Raw genomic sequence first — 25,334 nt, 5'->3', positions numbered from 1 at the left:
GGACTTCAATATGAATATTTTATTAGGGAATAGAGTTCAAGGACCAATAGCAGTGGCCTGGAAATGCAAACTAGGAAGAGAAAAACCAGTTCAAGGAAGGGTTATTAAGTCAGCCACCAACATAGATGCTGTGTTGCTCAATCCTTCAGAACCATATGGGACGTGTGTGAAGTCTAGAAATGAAAAGAGAGAACAAGTTAATCACTGTCTCCTACTCCCACAGGACACAAATGCTTCACACTTATAGGCTGCATGTTCATGTTAGCCAACTATTAATGAAAATGATGTGTGATAACTAAATATAAGGCTTTGCTGACTTACAAACCACTTATTCTTTTACTTAAGGGTCTTCGTAAGGGTTAGCTGGCCATGCTCCACTTCAGACTCTGTGAAGGGAGGGGTTAGGTTTCTTTCTAGTCTACATGTCTATCTTTAAACTAAAATGTGCCTGGCACATGTGTCTCGTGATGACTAGGGAAACGCTAGGCTGATTCAAACCACAGAAACACATTTAAAGCCCTTCTCTACATTGCATGCACTCAAATTCCATGGGACACAGCAAGTTATAAAGCCAAAGTCAAGGAGGGAGATAAAATAACCATCTAATCTACTAGGAGGCACTAAACATAAAACTACTTGACAATGAGTACCATGGGAAGGGAGTGAGACTGAGAGCCATCATCTAATCTAACAATGCAAGCATCAAGTGTGCTTGTGAGAGGTCTACCCGGAAGCCCTATGGCAGATGAGAGATCCTCAAGGACTTTGAGAGAAGGTCCTGTCAGTTGAAACTGTGTATTCACCTCAACAAAGGCAAGGAAAAGTGATGGGCAGAGCTGAAAAGATTTGAAGTGACATATAAGAGATGTATGGGGGCGCATAGTTAACTATGACTCCAGCTAGAGTTTTACAGCATGGCAAGGATAATTACTTCATCACAGGATTTAAGAAGGAAGCTCCTGAGATATGTACTTTTCCTGTGCAAATAAGAGACGTCATGTGACTCAATGCAACTGTGTGGAGGTCAGAGAACAACTTTCAGGCATCAGTTCCATCCTTCTACACTGTGGGTTCTAGGATAGAACCCTGGTCATTAGGCTTTCAAAGCAAGAACTTTTACCCACTGAGCCATCTCACTTGTCCTATACTGTTGCTGAAATTTTTAATCACAAATCCAGGGTTTCTACAACCCCCCTTGCCCCTTTAGTTCCCAGATAAAAGACACACACAACCTTTTATTTACAATAAGCCTTAATCAGCACTAGAACTGGACAGATAGCTACCCTCTAGTATGCTATTAGAATTTACTTTCCTATTGATAACCCTGAGTTATTACATTATGTTTTTCATCTGGGCTGCTCTTAACTTGAGTTTGGCCAGCCCTCAGGGCCACAGTTTCAAGGCTCAGCTAACCCATGGTGGCTTCTCCTCCATTAACCTTTTTCTCTTCCCTGGGTCCTCCTCCAACCCCCTCCCCCAAAGCCTACGAACCCTAAACCCTACTATTGTCTCTTCTGCCCAGCTATTGGCTGTTGGTATTTTTATTTACCAATTAGAAATAATTTGGGGGCAAGATTACATAGTGTCACTTGGAAATCAGGTCTTGGGGGCTGCACTTACCATTACAATACACAGCAAAAGACCAAACCTCACCACTATACTGCTATGTTTAGAATTCTGGAAGTGGAGGTGAGGAATCCTGAGTCCTTCATAGAAGAAATGAGTTGTTGGCCAAGGTGGTGATGTCAGATAGTCAGATATCCTTAGCCATGCACACTCCAAGACAGCAAACCTCTCTTCCTCATATTGTCCTAGAGTTCAGGGAGAGCAGGACATCCTGGTTCCATCTTTTAAATAAATCACTCTTCCTGAATGCAACCTAATCCTCTCACTTATCTCTTAAATATACAACTCTTGCCATTCTGGAATGAAAGGAAGCAGACATTCAGTATTAGTTCTGGGATCCAAGTCACTGTCCCACATGCTATCCTCCTCTATTTCAGTCTAAAGTGGTACTCGTCTATCTTCTTCAAGGTTAAAACAGTCAAATATCTAAGTATCTTGTCCAACTTAAAATAGCCAGAAATACAAAGCCGTCAACTGAAAAAAAATTTGATTGAACAAAAGTGACTTAAAATTTGTGTATCTTTCTGTTGGGCCCCATTTTGGCCCTGGTTTGGGCCTTGAGGACAAACCCGAGCCTGGCTGAAGTTTTGAGACATGTCTCAGTTACTTCCGTATTGGGGTGACTCAGCAAAACCTGTTTGGCCCTGCCTCTGCCCCACCATTGCTGATGTAGAGCTTTACCATTGGCCCTGTCAGTTACTCCATACCCTCTGTCACCCTTCTCTGCCTCCATCATCTTACCTCACCAAAAATCCCCCTTCCTTTGTTCTAAACTTATATAAGTGAGAGGCTGATGCCATAAAGTTGAGTTCCTCCTTTGACAAGACTCCCAGCTCGGTGTGTTTCTTTTGGGTAGGTCAACACTCACCGTCCTGTTCAGCCCCAGAAAGACCCCAGCAGGACCAGGACCTTTCTCCTCTCTCTTGGACCTGCAGGCAAGGAGCAGGCATATTTCCATAGTTGGATTCAATATGAAGATTGCTTTTCAAAAACGTACGTTCCTAGCCAAACATTGGGTGGAACTTGGGGAATCTTGCAGAAGAGGGGAAGGAAGGATTGCAGTAGCCAGAGGAGATAGGATTCAACAAGAAAATCCACAGAATCAACTAACCAGGGCTCATAGGGACTCACAGACACTGAACCGACAATTCGGGAGCCTGCATAGGACTGACCTAGGCCCTCGGCATATGTGCTATGGTTGCATAGCTTGGTCTTCTTTTGGGACTCTTAATAGCGGTAGCAGGGCCTGTCTCTGACTCCTTTGCCTGCTTTTGGGACCCCTTTCCTCTTACTGGATCACCTTATCCAGCCTTAATATGAAGGGAAGTGCCTAGTCTTATTGCAACTTGATATGACATATTTGGTTGCTATCACTGGGAGGCCTGCCCTTTTCTGAAGGGCAATGGAAGAGGAGTGGATTCTGCAGGGAGGCTGGGAGGAGAGGAGGGAGGGGAAATGGTGGTTGGGATATAATATGTTAAAGGAAAAAACCACATTCCTATAGCAAGTAACCAAAAATCTCTTGACATGTTAATATGTCCAAATTCACACTACACTAACATCTCATTTTCTTTCTTAAAATGAGTCTCCTGCATTGGTTTACTCAAGGGTATTTGTCCACAGGTTTATGAACTATAATAAATCATATGAAGAAAGGGGAAGGAGTGTATGTATATGTGCTTTTTTTCCTGGAAAGAAATTCAATGACCTTTAAGATCCCCAAAGGGTCTGAGCTCAGAAAGAATATGAACACTATAAAATATCTAGTATATATATATATATAAAAACCTCACAGTATAGATTATATGAAATATATAAAGTGGCACTCTTAAAACTTTGCCAGTGGGTGAGGCAAAATTATACTCCAAATCTGTTTTCTTAAAATGAGCATTTCCTAGACTTTTGTTGGAACAAGCAGAAGATGGCAGCCCAGCCAATCTGGCCTCTCCAGAAACCAAGCTCATTCTCTGCTCTCCCTCCAGCAAACTTTCTTCCCACTGGCCACTGGCACTCATCCAAGCTGAGCAGCTCAGAATAATTCCTGATATTCTTCAGGCTGAATCTGGGAGAATTACATGCATTTTCCTCTTTGATCATCCTCCCAACAGCTGTGAACCTACCGAGAAAGGGGAAGATGAGAACAGGGTGAGTTTCTAGAAGGAAGCAGACACCAGAGGTGGAAACAGCCCTAAAAGCATTTGTCCTGGTTACACTGTCCCCTCCTATCCAAGCTACTAGCCCCTCCCCCTTGTTTCCAGTACTATCTCTGGTTAGCATCTTCATTTTTAGGTTATAGATAGATAAATAGATAGACAGATAGACTGACAGACAGATAAAATTAAAAATCTCTCACAGCCATGGCCAGAGAGCAGACTCCCATGTGATTCTACATTCTGTCAACTTGACAATTAACACTAACTATCACAGAATAATTAGCACAAGCCACGAGTCCTGGTGACTCTCAACAACTTAAAAGGCAGAGACAATGTTCACATAAAAAGATTAAGAATGTCACTCTGGGAACAAACCTGGACTTGAATCATTGCTCTACACCTGGACATGTCATTCAAATTCTCTAAGTCTGTTTCTTTGTCTATAAAGTAAGCAAAATGGTGGCAAAGTCAATTTCATTAAAGAATTGTGAAGATTAGATAAAACCTGTGTGGAACATACATCCTATATGGCCCTACACACAGCATTCTTTAATATCTATAATTATTAATAAGTGAAGCTTCGAATCTTAGCACTTTCAATGCCAACCCACCTCAAAAACTATACAAATGCACGCAACACTCAAAAGGAACTTAGAGGTGTGCAGTGCATAGATGCTACATACAAGTGAAGGGAGATCCACCAAGCAGTGACATTGGCACTCTGTTGACATCTCTCCTTGTGTTTTAAAAGAACAGAGTGTTAAAAGGTGACTTATAGGCAAGTTAGTTACTCAGTTCCCTTCCTGATACCCAAGCCTTTTCACTTTGTCATGCTGAACTGGAAAACAAGCTCTAGGGAGAGTCTCATTATCTTCCCCTTGAATATGAGTTGGTATTACTCTAAGTTCTAAGGCAACTTTTGCTTTGCTCTTTCCTGGAACCCTTGCCATAGAACCTTTGATGCCACATTATTAGGAAGTCCAAGTTGTGTGGAGATGTTCTGTGGAGGCCAACAGCCTGCAACCAGCAGCTCTCCTGGAAATTCTAGCTGGCAACCAACATTAGTGGCCAGGCTGTATGAGGAAGCTTTTATAGCAGCTCCACTGCTCATGTGGAGAGAAACAAGCCAAGCATGATCAGCCTCCAACTGTAAGAAGTGAAGGTGAGAACAGTAAGAGTGTGAGACCCTTGTGTTGTGCCAGAGAGTTTAGGATAGTCTGCCACCAGTCAGCAAATAAAGGAATGGAGGTCCCAAAGAAGAGAAAACCCCATGGGGCTGAAGAGATTAGCTTAGTGGGTGACAGGGACAAGTGTTCTTGCAGAAGAATTCTGATCCCAGCACTCAGCTCAAGTGGCTCACAAACCTTTAACTCCAACACCCTCTCTGGCCTCCTTGGGTACTTGCAGTCACATACACACTTCTGTGTGTGTGTGTGTGTGTGTGTGTGTGTGTGTGTGTGTGTGTGTGTTTATGCTCTCACTATTGCTTTAGTACCTCTATGCATTTTACACTAACAGAATAGAAGATGCTGCTTTGCAAAAAAAAAACAAAAAACAAAAAACAAAAAACAAGTCTTCCATAGTCCATTGATTTGCATCCAGTTTATAGCGCTTGACTTCTTACATCCTTTAAAGCTCCAATATGTGGTTTCAGAAGTTAGTACAGTATTCTCAGGAGTTTTCTTTGATATTTTTGACCGTATACAATAGTAAACATTATTAATAATTACAATGTGTGTGTGCATGTATGTGCGTGCATGTGCATGTGTGTGTGTGTGAGTATGTGTGTTGGAACACAAATGCATGGTGCTGAGTCAATGCCATTGTATGGTTATTACCTAGAGAACACAATCTGAGATACTGAAATTTGTTGGTGTTTTTACAGAAGAACATTCTGGATAGAGAGGGGTGGTAGGGGAAACAGAAGTGAGCAGAAGGAGAAGGAGGCCTCTGATGTGGTTTTAGTTCAAACAGAAGTTAATACTTACTGGAAGTCATGCAGCAGGGATGGATGGCTCTTCTCAATCGCCTCCCTGGAGGGACCTCCAAATCAACCAACCAACGAACAGACACTATTCCAGGAAGAAGACATGACTTTAAGGGAGGCACCTGCCTTCAGTAAAGGATCGTTCCCACAGAGGGACTCATTTATTTATGGGCTATCAGAAGCAAACACTTCAGCAGCTTCAGGAACACTGCCCTGTTCTATAGGGAGGTCTGGATGCCACATCTCAGTGTGACCACATCTAGATCAACACCTAACAGACAAAATGGTAGAATTGCAAGTATTTCCATTTTCATAAAACTACTAATACAATTTACCGCTTTTTTTTCTGAAGAGAAATGGAGGATAAGTGGATCTGGGGAGGAGGGGGCACTGGGAGAAGAGAAGGGAGGAAAAAATTCAGTCAGAATGTAATATATGAAAGAGGAATAAATAAATTAATTAATTTACAAAATAAATAACTTTAGTTTTATGTTAATATTTTTTAAATTGTCAAAGGAAGGTCTGTGAGAATGGCCCTTTCATGATTGGAGAGAGATAAATATGATGGAATTTTGTCTCCAAACATAGGAGCTATAGGTGATTTTAATTCTATTTATATAAAATATTCAATGGTACAAGCCTACCAGAAAGTAGAACTTTCAATACTTTTAACTGCAACTTCTCTGAGTACATGGTTGGTGCTATATACTACATCTGGGCATTTTATTAGAAGTTCCTGCACTGAACCCCAGCCCATCAATGTGGCAAACAGTGTTTTCTCTCTCTCTCTCTCCATTTTTTGCCATATGAGGACATACCAAGGTGTCCAGAGAGTGAGCCCTTACCAGACAGGTATCTTGGACTCTCCAGCTTTCATGAGAGTGAGAAATAGATGTCGATTCATGGTAATTTGTCTTGGCAGGGCGAACCAAAAATAGGTAGAAGCCCAGCTAAATGCCATTAAAGCAATTAGATGTAACTTAGACAGATGTGGGTTGCACTAAAGGGGGTAAATGAAAGACTAAGAGGCTCCAGAACAAACTGCAAATTTGCCAGAAAATGAAGTGACCTCAATGTTAGTTTCACCCCTAGCTGTTTGATATGAAGTTACTAGTTATTGCAAAAAGAAGCAAATCGGGTGTTCTGTGTTTAAAACAAAACAAAGCAAAAAACTTAAATACCTTTTTTACTTAGAGTAAATGAGTTTTCCACAAAAGGAAAGCACGTGTGGAAAAAAATATATTATTAAAATGGCTTCAACAAGCACAGGGAATTAGAACCTCCAAAAATATGTTTGCATGGCATGGTATAGAAGATTAACCTTCAAATAACCTCATTTCTCTAGAAACTCTTTCTGGCCACCTGAGAGAAGATGAGATAAAGAACTATGTCACTATGTTATAGTCATAGATACAAAAAATATGTTTAAAGTCTTATTTTCAAATTCTTCTATCGACTTGTGGACTTTTTTTTTAGGTATATATCAGTTGTACAAAGGAGTTTCATAATGGCATTTCCATGCAGTGTGACATATTATTTATACTTGAATAAAAATAAAATTTATGGCATAAGTATATCTTAAACCTTTTAAGCATTTGTTAACTATGCAGAAAAGTACAAAGCAAATGTATATAGCTCAGAAAATCTGTAGTAACCAGCACCCAGTTCAAGAAGCAGAACACTGTACCTTCCATAACTCTATTGCTCCATTACCATTAACAGATGGCTGGATGTGCGTGATATTTATATTCACTTGTCATTTATAATTTGCCAGTATTTTTACTCTGCATGAACATTATATTGTTGATATACGATAATAGACATATTACTAGTTTGTTGTTTTATGTTTTTGTCTATTTAGTGGATCTCCATTGATCTTTCTTTATCTCAAGTATCACAAAGACTAGGACTGAGCCTGCCCATCGTCTCCCCTTGCTGACACCCTCTGCTCACAGCCTCCCTCACTCCTGTGCTTCGGCAGGTCTGTCATAAAGAAGCTGCACTGCCCATATGTTTCCCACCCACCACCTTGGTCTAAATTTGGTTCATACTGTTACTCTCTCACATAAACCTAACTCTTTTTTTTGTAACACCTACCATAGTCTATAATTGCATATATATTCATGAGTGTGTGCATGCCTGCTGATCATCTTCATCAACTTAAAAGCTCCATGAGGTGAAGAAATTTAAGTGTTCTCTTAGTATTTCCTAGCCAGCATGAAGCTCATCCAAGACAATCAGTGGGTGTTCAAGGGAAAAAGAAACGGAAAGAGGGATGAGAGGGGTAAAATAATAAACTTCACAGTGATGACTGACTCAGAGATCTATGCCTCCCTAGACTTGCTCCTCTGTAACACCCCATAAGGCATGTGTAGCTGTATTCCCACAAACATATTAATAACAAAATGAAGTGCATCATCCTTCCTCTGTCTGATACCAGCTTTCTCCTGTGCATCCTGACCTTGCAGGGTGAAACACCATCTACCGTCACAGCAGTCAGAACTCAGGAGTGACTTGTGTCCCTCTAACTTTGAGTGAGCCAGCCTTTCCCTCAACTGAGTACCTTCCCAATCAGCCAATCTCCAAACCAAATCCTTGCCTCATTTCTGCAGTGCCTGCCACAACTTCTTTCATGTGCTAGCAAAGAGTCCTTCCAACACTTTTGACCAGGTTCCTCTGGTGCTTAAAATCTTTCCAGAAGTGTGAGAGGTAGTAGACGCCTTCCATAGTAGAGAGTCAATCCATTTTGTCAAGTTTAACAAATCAAGAAATAGGAATATAAATATATTGAGAACTACAGGGGTAAATAGGAACTATTTTAAAAATGGTTAACTTGTAAATAATAGAATTGCAGACAGGGGACATGAAAAAGGAAGATATTTCGTTTTTATTTTTATAGCCTTGGGTACTGTTAGAACATTGATTATACTCTGTGGCATGTAGTTTTTCCTACCTTGCTTTAAGCTCCAGACAGACCACACTACCAGCCCCTACCCTGATTCCCTTGGATCCACAGATAAAACACACACACACACACACACACACACACACACACCAGTTAATCTTAAAAATGCCTTTGCTAACTCAATTACTGGACACTACTAAACCTCCTCTGCCACCCTAGGCATAATTGGATAGAGTGACTATTGGCTACTCCAACTGAAAATGCACATAGCTGGTTGGCTTTATCTCCTGTCACTACTGCCTCCTTCTCCCCTCTCACACCCCTCCTCCACCCCTCACCTCTCACCCCACCCCACTCCTGTCATCCCTATTCTCCCTGCATCTTCGTCCCAGGAAACTCTAAGTGTCCTGCCCTGTCCTCAGTCATTGGTTGCTGGTATCTTTATTGATCAATCAAGAACCAGTTGGGGAGTCTTCCATTAGCAGCCTTCAGAAGAAGATGTAGAACTCTCAGTTCTGCCTGCATCATGCCTGCCGAGATGCTGCCATGCTCCTACCTTGATGATGATGGACTGAACCTCTGAACCTGTAAGCCAGCCTTAATTAAATGTAGGTCTTTCTAAGGAAAAAAAAAAAAAAGAAGAACCAGTTGGGGAATAGGACCTTAGTGTCAGAACCACCATCTATAATACTCTATAAATAATTTAAGATGAAGATTTTTAAATGTATTTTTATTAAGTTTCTGGTTCTCTCTCTCTCTCTCTCTCTCTCTCTCTCTCTCTCTCTCTCTCTCTGACATTTTTGTTGACATGGCACTTGGGTAGTTGATTGCATTATCCACATGCAAATTTTATTATGTATATTATGTTGCAATGCACATAATATACATATAATACACAAAAATATCCTTTAGAACAGTTATGCTTAAGACATGAGTAATGGATTTATACTCTGAAGCTGCAGTGTAATTAACTGGGAACTCAATGTCCTAGGAGTGTTTGGTGACAGTTTGCAGCACAAGGCTATTATGCTGCACACAATTGTCAGAGTGTCCCAGAAACAAGGTACTGTCACATTAACAAGGTTACTGGTACACAAGTACCACTTAGCATCAGTGCATAGCTGTAAGGAATTGAGGTTTACCCCCAGGCTGCCTTAACATAACTGGATTAATCACAGCTCAGATGAAAAGGACAGGAAGTGTGGTCTCCATAGAAACCCTGCTGCAGTCTGGATAGTAAAGTGCTAAGACACAGGAAGACTTTAGAAGTGCAGCAAATTCTGAATTTTCAGAGCCTATCTACACTCTTCTTCAAGCTGGCCTTCTCCTCAGGTGTCAGAGTCACTCTGCAACATCTGAGATTCCAGTTTGTTCCAGGATGAAGGGCTCACTGAGGAAGATGTCATCCTTTTTTCATAAAGAGATCCTTAATTATGCTGGAAATGGTATATACATCTAGATTCTCCATTATGCTCTTGACCAAATCTGCCACATTAGTCAGGGTTTTCTAGAGTAACAGAACTTATGGATGAATCTCTGAATCCATATATAATCATATATAATATCATATATATATTATGTAAATAATCCACTATACATCCATATATAAAGGAAATTTATTGGAATGACTTACAGGCTGCAGTCTAACTAAATCAACAATAGCTAGCTGTGACTGGAAAGTCCAAGAATCTAGTAGTTGCTCAGTCCCACAAAGCTGAGAGTTTCAGCAAGTCTTCTGTATATTCTAGAATCCCAAAGAAGCAGGCGCAATGCCAGTGAAGGAATGGATGTGCTAGCAAGGCCAGAGCAAGCAGACAAAGAATAAGAGCTTCCTTCTTCCATTTCCTTATATAGGCTTCCAGCAGAAGGTGTGGCCCAGATTAAATGTATGTCTTCCCGAATCAAGACCTTGATCGAAAGCCTGTGTCTTCCTACCTCAAAGGTCCGGACCAAGCAGAAATCTCAGGTGTGCCCTCCATTTCTGGGTTTTAGTTTATTCCAGAGATAGTCAAAGTGACAACCAAGACTAGCCATCACATCTACCCTTTCAATGTAACCACCTCACAGGCATTGTCAACCACCTGTTTGCGAACCTCTTTCCACTGCTCCTTATTTGTGTCAGTGCCAAGTTCTGGGTTAAATTGTTCTGGGAGTAACATTTGCGTCACTCCACACAAACACACTAAAGTCTCTACGCTCCATAAGTCCCATCCATGACAGCTTGGCAGGTGAACTTCCAGCCTTTTCCCCCATCAGGTGATGGAACTGAGCTAAATCCAAAATGCAACCACTTCCGGATAACTTGGTTTTGGGAAAAGCCACTTGTCTTTCAAGCAGTGTAGGTCAAGACATCCAATGAGTTTGACCCAACAACAACTGTTCAGATCATACTTCAGCTCTTAAAGGAGGTCACATTATGCTGGACCAAATAGAGCCAGCTCCCTTTCTCTTGCTGCCAGTCCCCAGATGCAATAATTACCAGCTTAGAATTCTCAGTCACACTACAGTCTTTGCCAGGTGTTCTAGAGGTGTTCTGGTGTTCTAAGGGACATGTTCTTGGTCCATCATGTTGCCCTTCAGTTTGTCTTCCAAGATATCAAGTTCATCTGCCAGGTCCTTCATTATGCATGCCATCATGCCATCAGTATCTTCAACCTGCAGCTGTGTGCCGGACATACTCATTGGGTACACTTGGGTCCTCTTGTTTCTGAGTCCATGATGATGAGGGTTGGTACTGTTGGCATGGTTTACATTAACAGTATCTTTTATTTTCTTTATTCTTCCCGTATACAATATATCCCAACTGCAGCATCCTTCAGTTTCTCCACACATACCTCCCTTCACCCCCAGATCCACTGTTCCTCCATTTCCCTTCAGAAATGAACAGGCCTCCCTGTGATATCAACTGAATACAGCAATGATTATTGCCACAAACCCACTAGAAGAGGCAACCCAGGATGATAAAAAGGATGCCATGAGCAAGCAACAGTCAGAGACACTTCCACTTCCACTGTTAGGAGTCCCACAAGAACACCAAGCTACCCAACCCTAGCATGATGCTGACTCCCAGTTGTGATAATGACCAGCAAAAACTGTAGTGTGACTGACAACTCTAAACTGGTTATAGGTACTTTTGAAATGGTCATTTCTAGTTCTCTGGAAAGTTAGTTATAACAAATGATGTTTTGCTGGGGCACACAGGTGAAGAGGTATCTTGCTAAAGCAAACATGAAAGACTTTTCCTGAAGCAGACCCAGGTGTGAGGATGTTTGGATATAGCAGACATGTAAAAGGATGCTTGATGAAGATGTGTAGTCTCCCCTCCCCCAGCCTGAAACCTGCTTGCTCAGGGGTGGAGCTTCCTGCTCATTCGTTCTGCCACGCCCACTGCTGGAACCTGCAGAGCCACACACGTGCACTTTTCTACTGGACCAGAGATTATTCGGCGGGAATCGGGTCCCCTCCCACTTCCTTCATAACTAGTGTCGCAACAATAAAATTTGAGCCTTGATCAGAGTAACTGTCTTGGCTACATTCTTTTCTCTCGCCACCTAGCCCCTCTTCTCTTCCAGGTTTCCAAAATGCCTTTCCAGGCTAGAACCCAGGTTGTGGTCTGCTGGCCGGACACAACAATTGGCGAACCAACGCGGGACTGAGAAACGGCAAAGGATTTTTGGAAGATTCGCTGCTGGTTCGGAGCTCCATAAAATAAAGGATTAAGGAAATTCATACCGGAGAAGGTATGGGCTAAGCTGAGACAGCGTTAAACCCGAGCGCTGGTTCACTTAGGTTCAGCAGTGAGGAGCTGGGAATCAGGCGGTAGGCCGTAGCTCTCCGAAGCTACATGAGGTGTGAGAAAAGAAAGGGTTTATTAAAAGGAATAGGCGGATTGCCCCAGTTAATAAAAAATGCATCATAAGGGAGGAAAATGTCCCAAAAAGCAGAGAGAAATTTCTCTCTGGGCCTTATAGCAGGAGTACTCTGTTCCCTTTTGTGTCTTGTCTAATGTCCGGTGCACCAATCTGTTCTCGTGTTCAATTCATGTATGTTTGTGTCCAGTCTGTATGAATGAATGTTCTATGTTTTGTGTTGGATAATAAAGATGGTATAAAAAACTTTATCTGCAAAGCCGAGAGCTGCCACATGTTTCATCCAGGAATCAGACACGTGGCGGGAGGGCCCCTGCTGGAAAAACTGTTTCTTTTAGGAAATAAGGGCGAGTGCACAGCCTCTAAGTTTCGGAGTAAAAAAGCTAATAAATGGTTCATGATTAATGTGTTTGACAATGGTAAAGAGTTTTTTATTCTATGATTGTAGCTACAAAAATTATTATTCTCTGATTGGTCTAAATGTAACTGCTTCATTTGGTTCTTTTTTATTGGTAATGTGCTCTGAGTGTCTTCACATTCAGCTCATAAGTTGTTGGTTAAGATTAATAATTGTTACATTGCTACAGATGGTTAGTGTTAAATTTGATAACTCAAGTTTAGAGTCCTTCCGACACATGGCATAAAGCAGGCCAAGAGGCTGGGTCTCTAAAGATATTTCTAGTTTAGGTAATAATTAATATAGTTTGTATCCTAAATAGTAAAATTTAAGATAAGATTTAAAGCAATGTCTCTTTATTAAAGCATTAAAGCTTGCTTTAATAGGTATTCATAGGTATTAATTGACATCCAAACTTCGTAATATGATAGTAATGCTTCTAATATTGATTTTAAAGATAATAAATTGTTTTAAACTTGGGTTTTGCTTTCCCAAGGTTGTAGGTATTATCCTAACCTTGCACAAAAAACTTAAAAATTATGGTTAAAACTGCTATTGTTCCATTGACTGCAGCTTGCAGTTTGATTTCAAATTTAAGATCTTTAATTCACCTGTATACTGTAATTAAGATAATTACAAGAGTAATCATCTTATGAGAGCGCTCATACAGCTCACTTCATACAAAACTGTGACAGAGTTATCTAGTTATGTTTGTCTTTGTGAATAGATTAGACAAACAGTTTGGTTATAGTTGCTGCCTGGCAGGAAACTGTAGTACAGGCAATTTTTTCACAACACTAAAGTTGTGAAGAACGTTTTAACTGTAAGTCATCTTAAGAAAGAGTATCAAAATTTAGAGGCGTAGACAGTTATATTGTTTCTCTAAAATCGGTCCTTATTACAGGAGGGCCAGGATGCTCATATTAAAAAGTATTTTACGTTTGAGTCAATACATGGCTCTGGGCAGCCCCAGAGCAGCTTGTGGCCTTTCTTTTGTTTTGCAAACAGTGCCTGAGAAAGATTTTTCCCTGTGTTCAAGAGAAATTCTTTTTAACAGTGTTGCAGATCTATTCAGATGTTTAAAATAATGCTTAAATTCAAAGAGTTTTGCTTCTAGTGAACTGTAACCACTAGAAAATTTTGCCTCTAGGTATGGCTAATGTAACTTTACCTTATGTAAGAAAAATTTTTATTGTTTCTGCTTCTATACAAGAAGCCAAGAGTTTTAATCTTTCAGTGTATATTGTTTCCTAAGAGGAAAGTATTAACTAATGCTTCTTAAAGTTTACCTTAAATCCTTGCTCTCACCCAAAAGATTCAGAGACAATATCCTTTTATTACTTAGGGTTTTAGTTTACTGCAAAAGTTTCTACAAAAAATAAAGCTTTTATAATTGTTGTTAATTGGTAATTAAAAATTGGTTGTGCCCAAAACAATTCTTTGGCCAAAAAGAAAACATTATTGTAAAGTCATTTTTCTCATCCTCCCAGCCAATCGTTGGCCCACGTGGGCCCAACTAGCTTCTGTGGGGCAAAGTCTTAAGACACAGTTTCCCCTGTTCCAGCACAGATGATCTAGTTGTGTGCTGTAGATGTGTTTTAAAATGCTGAACAATCAAACCTTAATTTGTATATTAATAGTCAATGCCATATCTCTGAGCTCGCAATTGCTTAAATTGTTCATCCCTCAGATACTATTCTCAAATTTACAATTGCTTATGCATATTTCTAGTTAATAAATTATGCACATGTGACTCTTAATAACTTTGCAAGCCTTCTAGAAACAACTGCTCCTTAAGAAAATTGATTGAAAGTGCAACTAGTCACTGCCCCTTTACAGCCATGTATTTAAAATGTTTTGTCAACTAGTTATTAATTCAAAAGTTTAGGTATTGTAAAATTTTAAAACTTTAACTTCTTAAAAGACAAAAAAGAGAGAAATTGTATCCCCGTGCATACTATTTAGTGCATTCCCATGCACACTATTGAAGTCTTACCTTTATTTTCAAAATCTAATATTTTAATGTCAAAGAGTTTAATAAATGCTTTATAGTATCTTAAAGGGATCTACTTATTGGCTTATAGATTAATCCTAAAACAGCTACCTTATTAGAAAAGGGAAAAACAGGTTTTCTCCACAAAACGCTGCAGAAGCATATTAGTAAATTCGTGTGACAAACTGGTAGGTAAGTTGACTCATGTCCTGATTGAATTGACTAAAAAACTAAATTAAATTCATGTTTTAGATCCATCCTTACTTGTCATTTTTCCAGTTTAGACTAGCTTCTAGCCTTTTAACTTTATGGCAATAGTACATCAGAGACTGTATATTCAGACTTAGTAAAATTAGTCATTTAATAGAGTCATAATGATTTTTCTCTTTTCTTCAGTGTGACCGGCCATTCTAACTCAATCTCAGACTGGTCTAATATTCAGTCCAATGTTAGAGATTCCTATATTCTAAATTACCTAACAAAGTTAATTCAGAGCACATCCCCCACTTCCCCTAGATCCCTAACCTCAGAAGGATTGCTGGCCTTACAGCTAGTAGAAAAAGCTATTAAAGAGCAATTGGTCACTTAATACATTGGTAAAATAGAAGGACCCCCTGACTAACAAATGGAAGGGTCCAGATCCAGTTCTAATTTGGGGTAGGGACTCAGTTTGTGTTTTTTCACGAGATGAAGATGGAGCGCAGTGGCTGCCAGATAAATTAATTTGTTAGATGAACACAGATTCTAAATCTTCTAAAGTATCACCTTGAGGACTAAAATTCCTCTTTTGCTTAAAAGTCGGCTTGAGGACTCAGGCTCCGAAAAAAAAACTACTCTCTGAGCCAGCTCCCAACAGGAGGCCGGAGACTAGCCTCAGCTTTACAATTTGCATTTGAATAAAGTACCTGGACTTCCCCAAAATAAGTTCTGCTTTCCTACTTTCTCACTGTCGAGATTTTGTCTTTCAAGCAGGTAAATCAACATTCTCGAGGCGGACCAGCGGATGTGCATCCCCGCCCCCCTAGAGCACACAGGTGGCTGCTGTTATCTCCTTTCCAAGGACATTTCCAGCACGTGGCCTTCAGTCTGATTTAAAAATTAGGTTTACCAAGAGGGCTAGAAAAGTAGATATTTCTATATTAATAAAGATTGGTTTTTATTTTGATAGACAGGCTTAGTCCCTTAGCTGACCTCTGGCTTCACCCTTGCTGTTACTGCAAGGTGTCCTTAGGCTGTGGAAAAAACAGGGATGAGGAGGAACAACTTCCAGCTCCTATTTCAGCCACAAGTCATGGTGTTACTAATGACATAATTATTGCTTAGGCCTTGCTAATCTGAGGTTGATAATTCTCCTTTAGGAGCTGCACAGCACTCAGAACTGTGCATACTGGTTTGTGATCGTACAAATTCAGTATGGGCATCGCTTGGTGCAGAGGCACTGCAGGGGAAGGTCCAGCTTGACCATTTCTGAGTTTCCTGTGAATAAACCCGGTTTGAAAGAGGTTGGTATCATATTTTGGCTAAAAATCAAAAATATTTTTCGGCTCTGCCTCACCTCCCCAAAAGATACCCAGAGCCACAGGTGTGGGTCTTATCAGTACCCACGGGAGGAATCGGGTCAATGTCCACCCAAGCCAAGGTTAAAAGCCCACTCATCTACGGATGAGAAAATCATTTGATCACCTCAGTTAAGCGTTGCCTTATTTAACTTAATTAATAGGGGGGAGAGAGATTGGAGACGTACTATTGAAAGGGCAAGCCCTTCACTGCCTCCCACCCAAATAAAAAAGCCAATTGGCCTTGTACTACAAGAGCCGGTCGAACTCCTTCTCCCTGTTTCCCACCTATCATCCAAAAATGCGGAGGAATATCAACTTAGTGTTATTCTTATTATAGTGTATTTCACATTTGTTCAGTCAAACTTAGCCAGAGTTCCAACGCCCTACTTAAAATTTCAACTAGAAAGTTACCTACCAAGTACTAATTAGCATTATAAAGTCAGAGCCTACAGCTCCAGGCTTTTCAGTTAGTTGTTTACTAAGATAAGAAAGGACAGTCTTAGCCTTATACAGTTTACCATAAGAAAAGTTAAGGAATCCCATGAAAGCAAGTTTTTTCTTTAGCCCTAGATTCCAGGCAGAACTATTGAGCATAGATAATTTTTCCCCCCTCAGGCCAGCTTTTTCTTTTTTTTAAATTTTGTTAATAAAAGGGAGGAGATGTAGTCTCCCCTCCCCCAGCCTGAAACCTGCTTGCTCAGGGGTGGAGCTTCCTGCTCATTCGTTCTGTCACGCCCACTGCTGGAACCTGCAGAGCCACACACGTGCACTTTTCTACTGGACCAGAGATTATTCGGTGGGAATCGAGTCCCCTCCCCCTTCCTTCATAACTAGTGTCGCAACAATAAAATTTGAGCCTTGAACAGAGTAACTGTCTTGGCTACATTCTTTTCTCTCGCCACCTAGCCCCTCTTCTCTTCCAGGTTTCCAAAATGCCTTTCCAGGCTAGAACCCAGGTTGTGGTCTGCTGGCCAGACACAACAAAGATGTATAAATATGACCCCACAGACAGTGGGAGACAAGCACTGAGCCTTGTTGATTTGCTGTGCCTTGCTATTCTTCACTAAAGACACATATGTATTGCTTCAACTTATATAGCGTTGTTGAGCTCTACTTGTGATAATATTGTCATTGTGAGAAATTCGCCCAAGAACTGCTCTCGAGGCTCCTGAAGCAGCGTGCCGCTTCTGCAGCCTCACCTCAGGCTGGTTGGTGAGCCTGGTCGTTTCTTCAGGATTGAACTACAGTTTCCAGTTTGTGCCTGATGACTGCTTGGTGAAAGGACTGGATAGTAGCTGCTGGTTCGTGCCTGTTGTCGCCTGCCTAGAGGACTGGTCTGCAGCTGCTGAATCATATTTGGTGTTTGCTACGTGACTGAACTGCTGCCCAAGAAGATCAAGCTTGCCCCTAAAGAACTGTTGTTCCTGTAGGCATAAGTTTTTACAACCAATTCTAATAAGGGTTCAGCCTCTCCTCTAGCACACCACCCAGTAGAGGTAGTAGAAAGGAAATGTTATCAGGATATAGGGGCTGTTCAGCAACAGCCTTGTGATAAGAGTTCATTAGAAGAAAAACAGGGCACAGAATAGATGGCTCAGTCGGTTAAAAGTGTTTGCCATAAGTAGGTTTCATTCCAGGGATGCAGGGATGGTTAAATATATGGAAATCCATCAACATAATCCACTATATAAACAAACTCAAAGACAAAAAACACATGATCATCTCGTTAGATGCAGAGAAAGCATTTGACAAAATCCAACACCCATTCATGATAAAAGTCTTGGAAAGATCAGGAATTCAAGGCCCATACCTAAACATGATAAAAGCAATCTACAGCAAACCAGTAGCCAACATCAAAGTAAATGGTGAGAAGCTGGAAGCAATCCCACTAAAATCAAGGACTAGACAAGGCTGCCCACTTTCTCCCTAACTATTCAACATAGTACTTGAAGTCCTAGCCAGAGCAATTCGACAACAAAAGGAGATCAAGGGGATACAAATTGGAAAGGAAGAAGTCAAAATATCACTTTTTGTAGATGATATGATAGTATATATAAGTGACCCTAAAAAATCCACCAGAAAACTCCTAAACCTGATAAACAGTTTCAGTGAAGTAGCTTAGCTGGATATAAAATTAACTCAAAACAAATCAGTGGCCTTTCTGTACACGAAGGATAAACAGGCTGAGAAAGAAATTAGGGAAACATTACCCTCTCAATAGTCACAAATAATATAAAATACCTTGGCGTGACTCTAACCAAGGAAGTGAAAGATCTGTATGATAAGAGCTTCAAGTCTCTGAAGAAAGAAATTAAAGATCTCAGAAGATGGAAAGATCTCCCATGCTCATGAATTGGCAGGATCAATATAGTAAAAATGGCTATCTTGCCAAAAGCAATCTACAGATTCAATGCAATCCCCATCAAAATTCCAACTCAATTCTTCAACCAATTAGAAAGGGCAATTTGTAAATTCATCTGGAATAACAAAAAAAATCTAGGATAGCAAAAACTCTTCTCAATGATAAAAGAACCTCTGGTGGAATAATCATGCCTGACCTAAAGCTGTATTACAGAGCAATTGTGATAAAAACTGCATGGTACTGGTATAGCAACAGACAAGTAGACCAATGGAATAGGATTGAAATCTCAGAAATGAACCCACCCACCTATGGTCACTTGTCTTTGACAAGGGAGCTAAAACCATCCAGTGAAAAAATGACAACATTTTCAACAAATGGTGCTGGCACAACTGGCCGTTATCATGTATAAGAATGCGAATTGATCCATTCCTATCTCCTTGTACTAAGGTCAAATCTAAGTGGATCAAGGAACTCCACATAAAACCAGAGACACTGAAACTTATAGAGGAGAAAGTGGGGAAAAGTCTCAAAGATATGGGTACAGGGGAAAAATTCCTGAATAGAACAGCAATGGCTTGTGCTGTAAGATCGAGAATCGACCAATGAGACCTCATAAAATTACAAAGTTTCTGTAAGTCAAAAGACACCGTCAATAAGACAAAAAGGCCACCAACAGATTGGGAAAGGGTCTTTACCAATCGGAAATCAGATAGGGGAATAATATCCAATATATATAAAGAACTCAAGAAGGTGGAATCCAGAAAAATCAAATAACCCCATTAAAAATGGGGCTCAGAGCTAAACAAAGAATTCTCAACTGAGGAATACCGAATGGCTGAGAAGCACCTGAAAAAATGTTCAGCATCCTTAATCATCAGGGAAATGCAAATCAAAACAACCCTGAGATTCCACCTCACACCAGTCAGAATGGCTAAGATCAAAAAATCAGATGACAGCAGATGCTGGCGAGGATGTGGAGAAAGAGGACCACTCCTCCATTGTTGGTGGGATTGCAAACTTGTACAACCACTCTGGAAATCAGTCTGGCAGTTCCTCAGAAAATTGGACATAGTCCCACCTGAGGACTCAGCAATACCTTTCCTGGGCATATATCCAGAAGATGTTCCAACTGGTAAGGACACATGCTCCACTATGTTCATAGCAGCCTTATTTATAATAGCCAGAAGCTGGAAAGAACCCAGATGTCCCTCAACAGAGGAATGGATACAGAAAATGTGGTACATTTACACAATGGAGTACTACTCAGCTATTAAAAAGAATGAATTTATGAAATTCCTAGGCAAATGGATGGACCTGGGGGCTTCATCCTGAGTGAGGTAACCCAATCACAAAGGAACTCACGTGATATGTACTCACTGATAAGTGGATATTAGCCCAGAAACTTAGGATACCCAAGATATAAGATACAATTTGCAAAACACATGAAACTCAAGAAGAACGAAGACCAAAGTGTGGACACTGTGCCCCTTCTTAGAATTGGGAACAAAACACCCATGGAAGGAGTTACAGAGACAAAGTTTGGAGCTGAGATGAAAGGATGAGCCATCTAGAGACTTCTATACCTGGGGATCCATCCAATAATCTGCCTCCAAAAGCTGACACCATTGCATACACCAGCAAGTTTTTGCTGAAAGAACCCTGATATAGCTGTCTCTTGTGAGGCTATGCCTGTGCCTGGCAAACACAAAAGGATGCTCATAGTCAGCTATTGGATGGATCACAGGGCCCCCAATGGAGGAGCTAGAGGAAGCATCCAAGGAGCTAAAGGGGTCTGCAACCCTATTGGTGGAACAACAATATAAACTAACCAGTACCCCCAGAGCTCGTGTCTCTAGCTGCATATGTAGCCGAAGATGGCCTAGTTGGCCATCATTGGGAGGAGAGGCCCCTTGGTCTTGCAAACTTTATATGCCTCAGTACGGGGTAATGCCAGGGCCAAGAAGTGGGAGTGGGTGGGTAGGGGAGTTTGCGGGGTGAGGGTCTGGGGGGACTTCTAGGATAGCATTTGAAATGTAAATTAAGAAAATACCTAATTAAAAAAATAAATTATAAAAAAGTGTTTGCCATGAAGCCTGATGACCTGAGTTCAAAATTCATATAAAGGTGGAAAAAGAGAATCAACCCCATAAAGCTGTCTTCTGACATCTACATATGTGCCACAACACACACAAACCCCTCACACAACAATAATAAATAATTTTTTTAAAATGACAAGATGTGGTACTACACCCAAAGAAATAAGCCACTGATCTAAATGTGTAATAGCATTTTAAATATATTTTTTAATATAAGCATATATTGAATTTTTAAATGCACCATATTAAGAGTATTTTGAATTAAGGAGTGCAGCAGGAGAACGAGACCACTGGCATAGAAGACTCAGCCTGATTCTGTGCTTTGTGTTTTCAGAGGACTCTGTGAAGTAGTGCAACAGCCCTATTTTTCACATCTCCTGTTGATATCAAAACAAAACTCTACTTTTCCCAGATTCCTTCTAGAACATTCTCATCACCAATTCATACAAAAAGAGAAAGAGGAGAAAGGATTTTTATTTAACTATTTTTAATTTATAATATATTTACTGCATTTCCCCCTCCTCTTTTCTCCATCAAAATCCTCTCATGTATTTCTCCTTACTCTCTTTCAGATTCATGGCCTCTCTTTTTCATTCATTATTGGTGTGTGTGTGTGTGTGTGTGTGTGTGTGTGTGTTCCTAAATACATAAATACAACCCATCAGTCTGTATACTATTGCTTCTATGTGTATGCTTTCAGGGCTAACCATTTGGTATTGGATTTGTTCCTCCCTGAGGAGACTATTTCCCCCACTCTCAGTGTTGTTCCTTAGCTGCCTGGAGTTCTTTGTGTAGGGTTGAGGCCTCATGGGTTCCTCAAACCACCACCATCCACATCAGCATGCCTTTCCATGTTGTCCTTGCTCAGCTCAGTTTTAGGCAGTCAGTTTGGTGAAACATTGTGGGTGTAGCCTCTGACGTTCTTAAGAGACACAACCTCACAGCAAACTCTCTGGCCTTCTTTCCAGCCCCTCTTCCGCTCAGCCCCTGATCCCTGAGCCTCAGGTGGAGGAGTAGTATTGTTGATGTGTCAGTTGGTACCGAGCTCCACAGCTCTGCCTTTTGATTTGTTGTGGTTTTTCAGTTCAAAAAGCAGTTTCCTTGATGAGAGGAGTACATTCTAAATGTATTAGAAGACAGTTAGGGGTTATGCTAATTTAGGAAAGCAGCGATGGTGGTAAGTTTTAAGAGGAGAAAATGCGAATGAGTGCTTGAATCTTCTGTTCTTTTCTAACTTACAGAACCTCAGGAGCCAATGTTTCAAAGAAGCCAGTAACCCAAATGTCATCTCTTCTGAGGTAAGGACATTGTTACCAATATACTGATAACATCTAGTTCTTCAAGTTGTCAGAGACTAATAACTGAGCATACCAAGAGGGTAAGGTAGTGTTGAGTTCTTTATTTCTCCAAACAATGTGAAATTTATGAATATATGTTCATAGATTATAGATAACATTATATATTATATATGTAATCAGTCAACATGAAGTTAATTAGGATTATATATATGCATATAAACATATATATATAATCAGTCATTATGAAGATATTAATTAGGACGGTTATATTTCTCTGAATCTTTTTCTTTTAATTTATTTATTATTATATGTAAGTACACTGTGTCTTAAGACACACCAGAAGAGGGTGTCAGAAATCATTTTGGATGGTTGTGAGCCACAATGTGGTTGCTGGGATTTGAACTCAGGACCTTCGGGAGAACAGGAAGATTATACTTCTTCATGTAATAAGAAAATCCACCTGAAATGTCTTCAATAATAAAGCTATTTGTTGTCAGCCATGTCAAGAAGCTGAAGACAGACACTTTCAGGGTTGCTCGGCCTTCTGCTCAGTTCCCTCAAGGTTCGGCTGCTTTCTCTGCCCTCCTCTCCTGGCCTCAGCCTGCTCTGACCATCGGGCCAATCCTGCTCATTGTGCAAAATCCCCTTGAAGACACAGCAATCTAAGATTCAAAAAAGGCATTCTTTATTTCCAAATGTCTTTTAAGAACAAAGAGAAACTTTCCCAGGGGAGCTTTGGTGCACACTCACGGCCTTATTGGTTAGAATTGTGTCACGTGTCAGCCAATCCTGGATGAGAGGGTTACCATCACTCTAGCGTATGCCTACCGTTATCCACTCTTTGGATTTCCTGGAAAGCATAAGTGGGAAAATAATACAGAGTTCTGTGTGTTGCCAAGCGAGAGGACACAGTTTTTGATTTGAGTGTAAGAGGCATGGTAATAAAATGCACTTTGACATTTTTAAAACCTTGTAAATTGCTAACCGGGCGGTGGTGGCACACGCCTTTTATCCCAGCACTCGGGAGGCAGAGGCAGGCAGATTTCTGAGTTCGAGGCCAGCCTGGTCTACAAAGTGAGTTCCAGGACAGCCAGGGCTACACAGAGAAACCCTGTCTCGAAAAACCAAAAAAAAAAAAAAAAAAAAAAACTTGTAAATTTTATCAGTAGTTTTCAAATTTCCCAAACCTTTTAATAGTACCTAGTTCATCTAATTTATCAAAAGACAAAACAGTTTTTGTGTGTTTTTCAGATAAAAGGTTGTATATTTACCTATCCACCTGTTTGTTCACTCAGTTAAAAGGTTTTAAGCACCAATATATTATACTCAAGATTTAATATACTATGAAGAATTCAGAAATCACTAGATTTATACTATCAAGTATTATTATTATTATTATTATTATTATTATTATTAGAGAAATGTCTATCTTTAAAAAAACAATGAAATTTTTCATGCTATTACATGAAGGTGATTTTCAAATTAAATTCACACAAGAAAGCCCATATAAATAAATATTTCTACCTTAAATCCACAAGTATTTCACTATTTATTTAAGAAAAAGTGACACATAATTTTTAACTAGTGGAGATAATGTGTACAAGAAATTGTAGGCTTTTTCAAATATTCCCAGCTGACAAAAACCTCAAAAAATACACATGTATATAAAAGCTATAATATGAAAAAATAAAACAGTTGTAATGTGGGATATAAAAAGTACAAGACATCTACACAGAAGTCCCTTTGTCTAATCCTTTCATATAGTAGTGAGTAGAAACTAGAGACAATCTGCCGTTGTCCCACCAGAAGGTTCAAGGGCAAAGACAAGAATTAGCCCCAAACTTAGTATTCTACGGGGCACAATAAGTCATAATTTCCCCCTGAGCTCTAAACCTGGAAGTTTACTTTTGCATTACTAACCTTAATTCACGAAACAAACAACCTACTGAAAGAGGCCAGATTTGAGGGGCAATGAAGGTTAAAACAAACAAACAAACAAACAGGAGAGAGGTGCTTGTAGGAGCTGGGACCTCTCTTCCTGTTTTGTTCTCAGTGGTTTTCATCCTAGGTTGCTTCCTTTTGAGACTGAGAATATGTCTCTCCCTATAAAGCTAGTAACCAAGCGGCAGAAAGATCGAAGTAGGCTCCACAAGATAAGTACTCTCCTGTCACAGCTTCAAGAGGAGGCTGAGCAGATTTAAGTCTTTCTTATGGCCTCTGTAGAGGCCCTGGGAAGGAACTGAGTGAATAACCTACACAGCAGTCCTACACACTATATAAGAAAAGTCTTGGAGGTCCTAAGGCTGTTCACCCAGACTGTAACTTGAACACATTAGTGTATCCTGGCTTTGCAGGATACACCATTCTGAGAGAGGTGTGCCTGCTCCTGGTATTACAGGCTGTTTGCATATTAAATCTTAGGTATTACAGGCTGCTTGCATATTAAATCTTAGGTATTACAGGCTGCTTGCATATTAAATCTTAGGCATCTGACCTTTTGGGGAGCAATTTCCTATTCTTGGCTGCACAAATGAAGCTAAATCTTACCCTATTTCTAAAATGCCCAGATAGAATGAATGAGTGTATGGCTCAGAGTGCCCCCACAGGCTGTTTCCAGAAAGAACTATTTGTACCTTGGGTGTAACCAGCAGCTGTAGACAAACAGGGTGGAGCAGCGATAAGGGATGACAAAGGCCGGGTCAGTGTCTATGATCTGTATAAAGCTGACTTTCACGCCTACCTGTGAAATGCCAAGCTTTAGTTTGCCCTTCCAGTGGGCAGCAGCAGGGGTTGCGGGTGCGGGTGAGGGTGTGCTCTCCTGGTCACCTATAAATAGTAGCTAAATTTAGATTTGAAAAAGTCATGGAAAGTGGTAGGAGGCCAGTCCTGAGACAGCTGCTTCTGGTCTCTGCTCCACCCACTCCACACTGGAGCTGAGTGTGGTCCATTTGGAAGGATTTGCAGGGTAATTCGTCTTTTTCATTACCTTGGACACGGGCCATACCCCCCCACCCCCACTGTGAATAAAAATTTATTTTGTTTCCTTGGAGATTGCATGGATTTGATGGTTGGACGAGAGGGAAAAGAGC

The 25,334-nt window shown here is 40.5% G+C and overlaps 1 long non-coding RNA gene and 1 pseudogene across 1 annotated transcript; both read right to left on the bottom strand.

Moving 5' to 3' along the window:
* Window positions 1-25: 25 nt before the first annotated feature.
* Window positions 26-25,334, bottom strand: 2310016D23Rik. Its single transcript, XR_865459.1, has 3 exons — window positions 24,879-25,334; window positions 5,768-5,851; window positions 26-173 (listed from the first exon to the last, which is right to left on the bottom strand). It is a non-coding gene; the product is annotated as an RIKEN cDNA 2310016D23 gene (long non-coding RNA).
* Gm11609 (predicted gene 11609) lies at window positions 10,702-11,290 on the bottom strand (annotated as a pseudogene).

Source organism: Mus musculus, chromosome 1 (genome assembly GCF_000001635.26).
Source record: "Mus musculus strain C57BL/6J chromosome 1, GRCm38.p6 C57BL/6J".
NCBI classification, from domain to species: Eukaryota; Metazoa; Chordata; class Mammalia; order Rodentia; family Muridae; genus Mus; species Mus musculus.
Note: the sequence above shows the minus strand (reverse complement) of the source record. Positions and strands in the feature narration are given on the sequence as shown.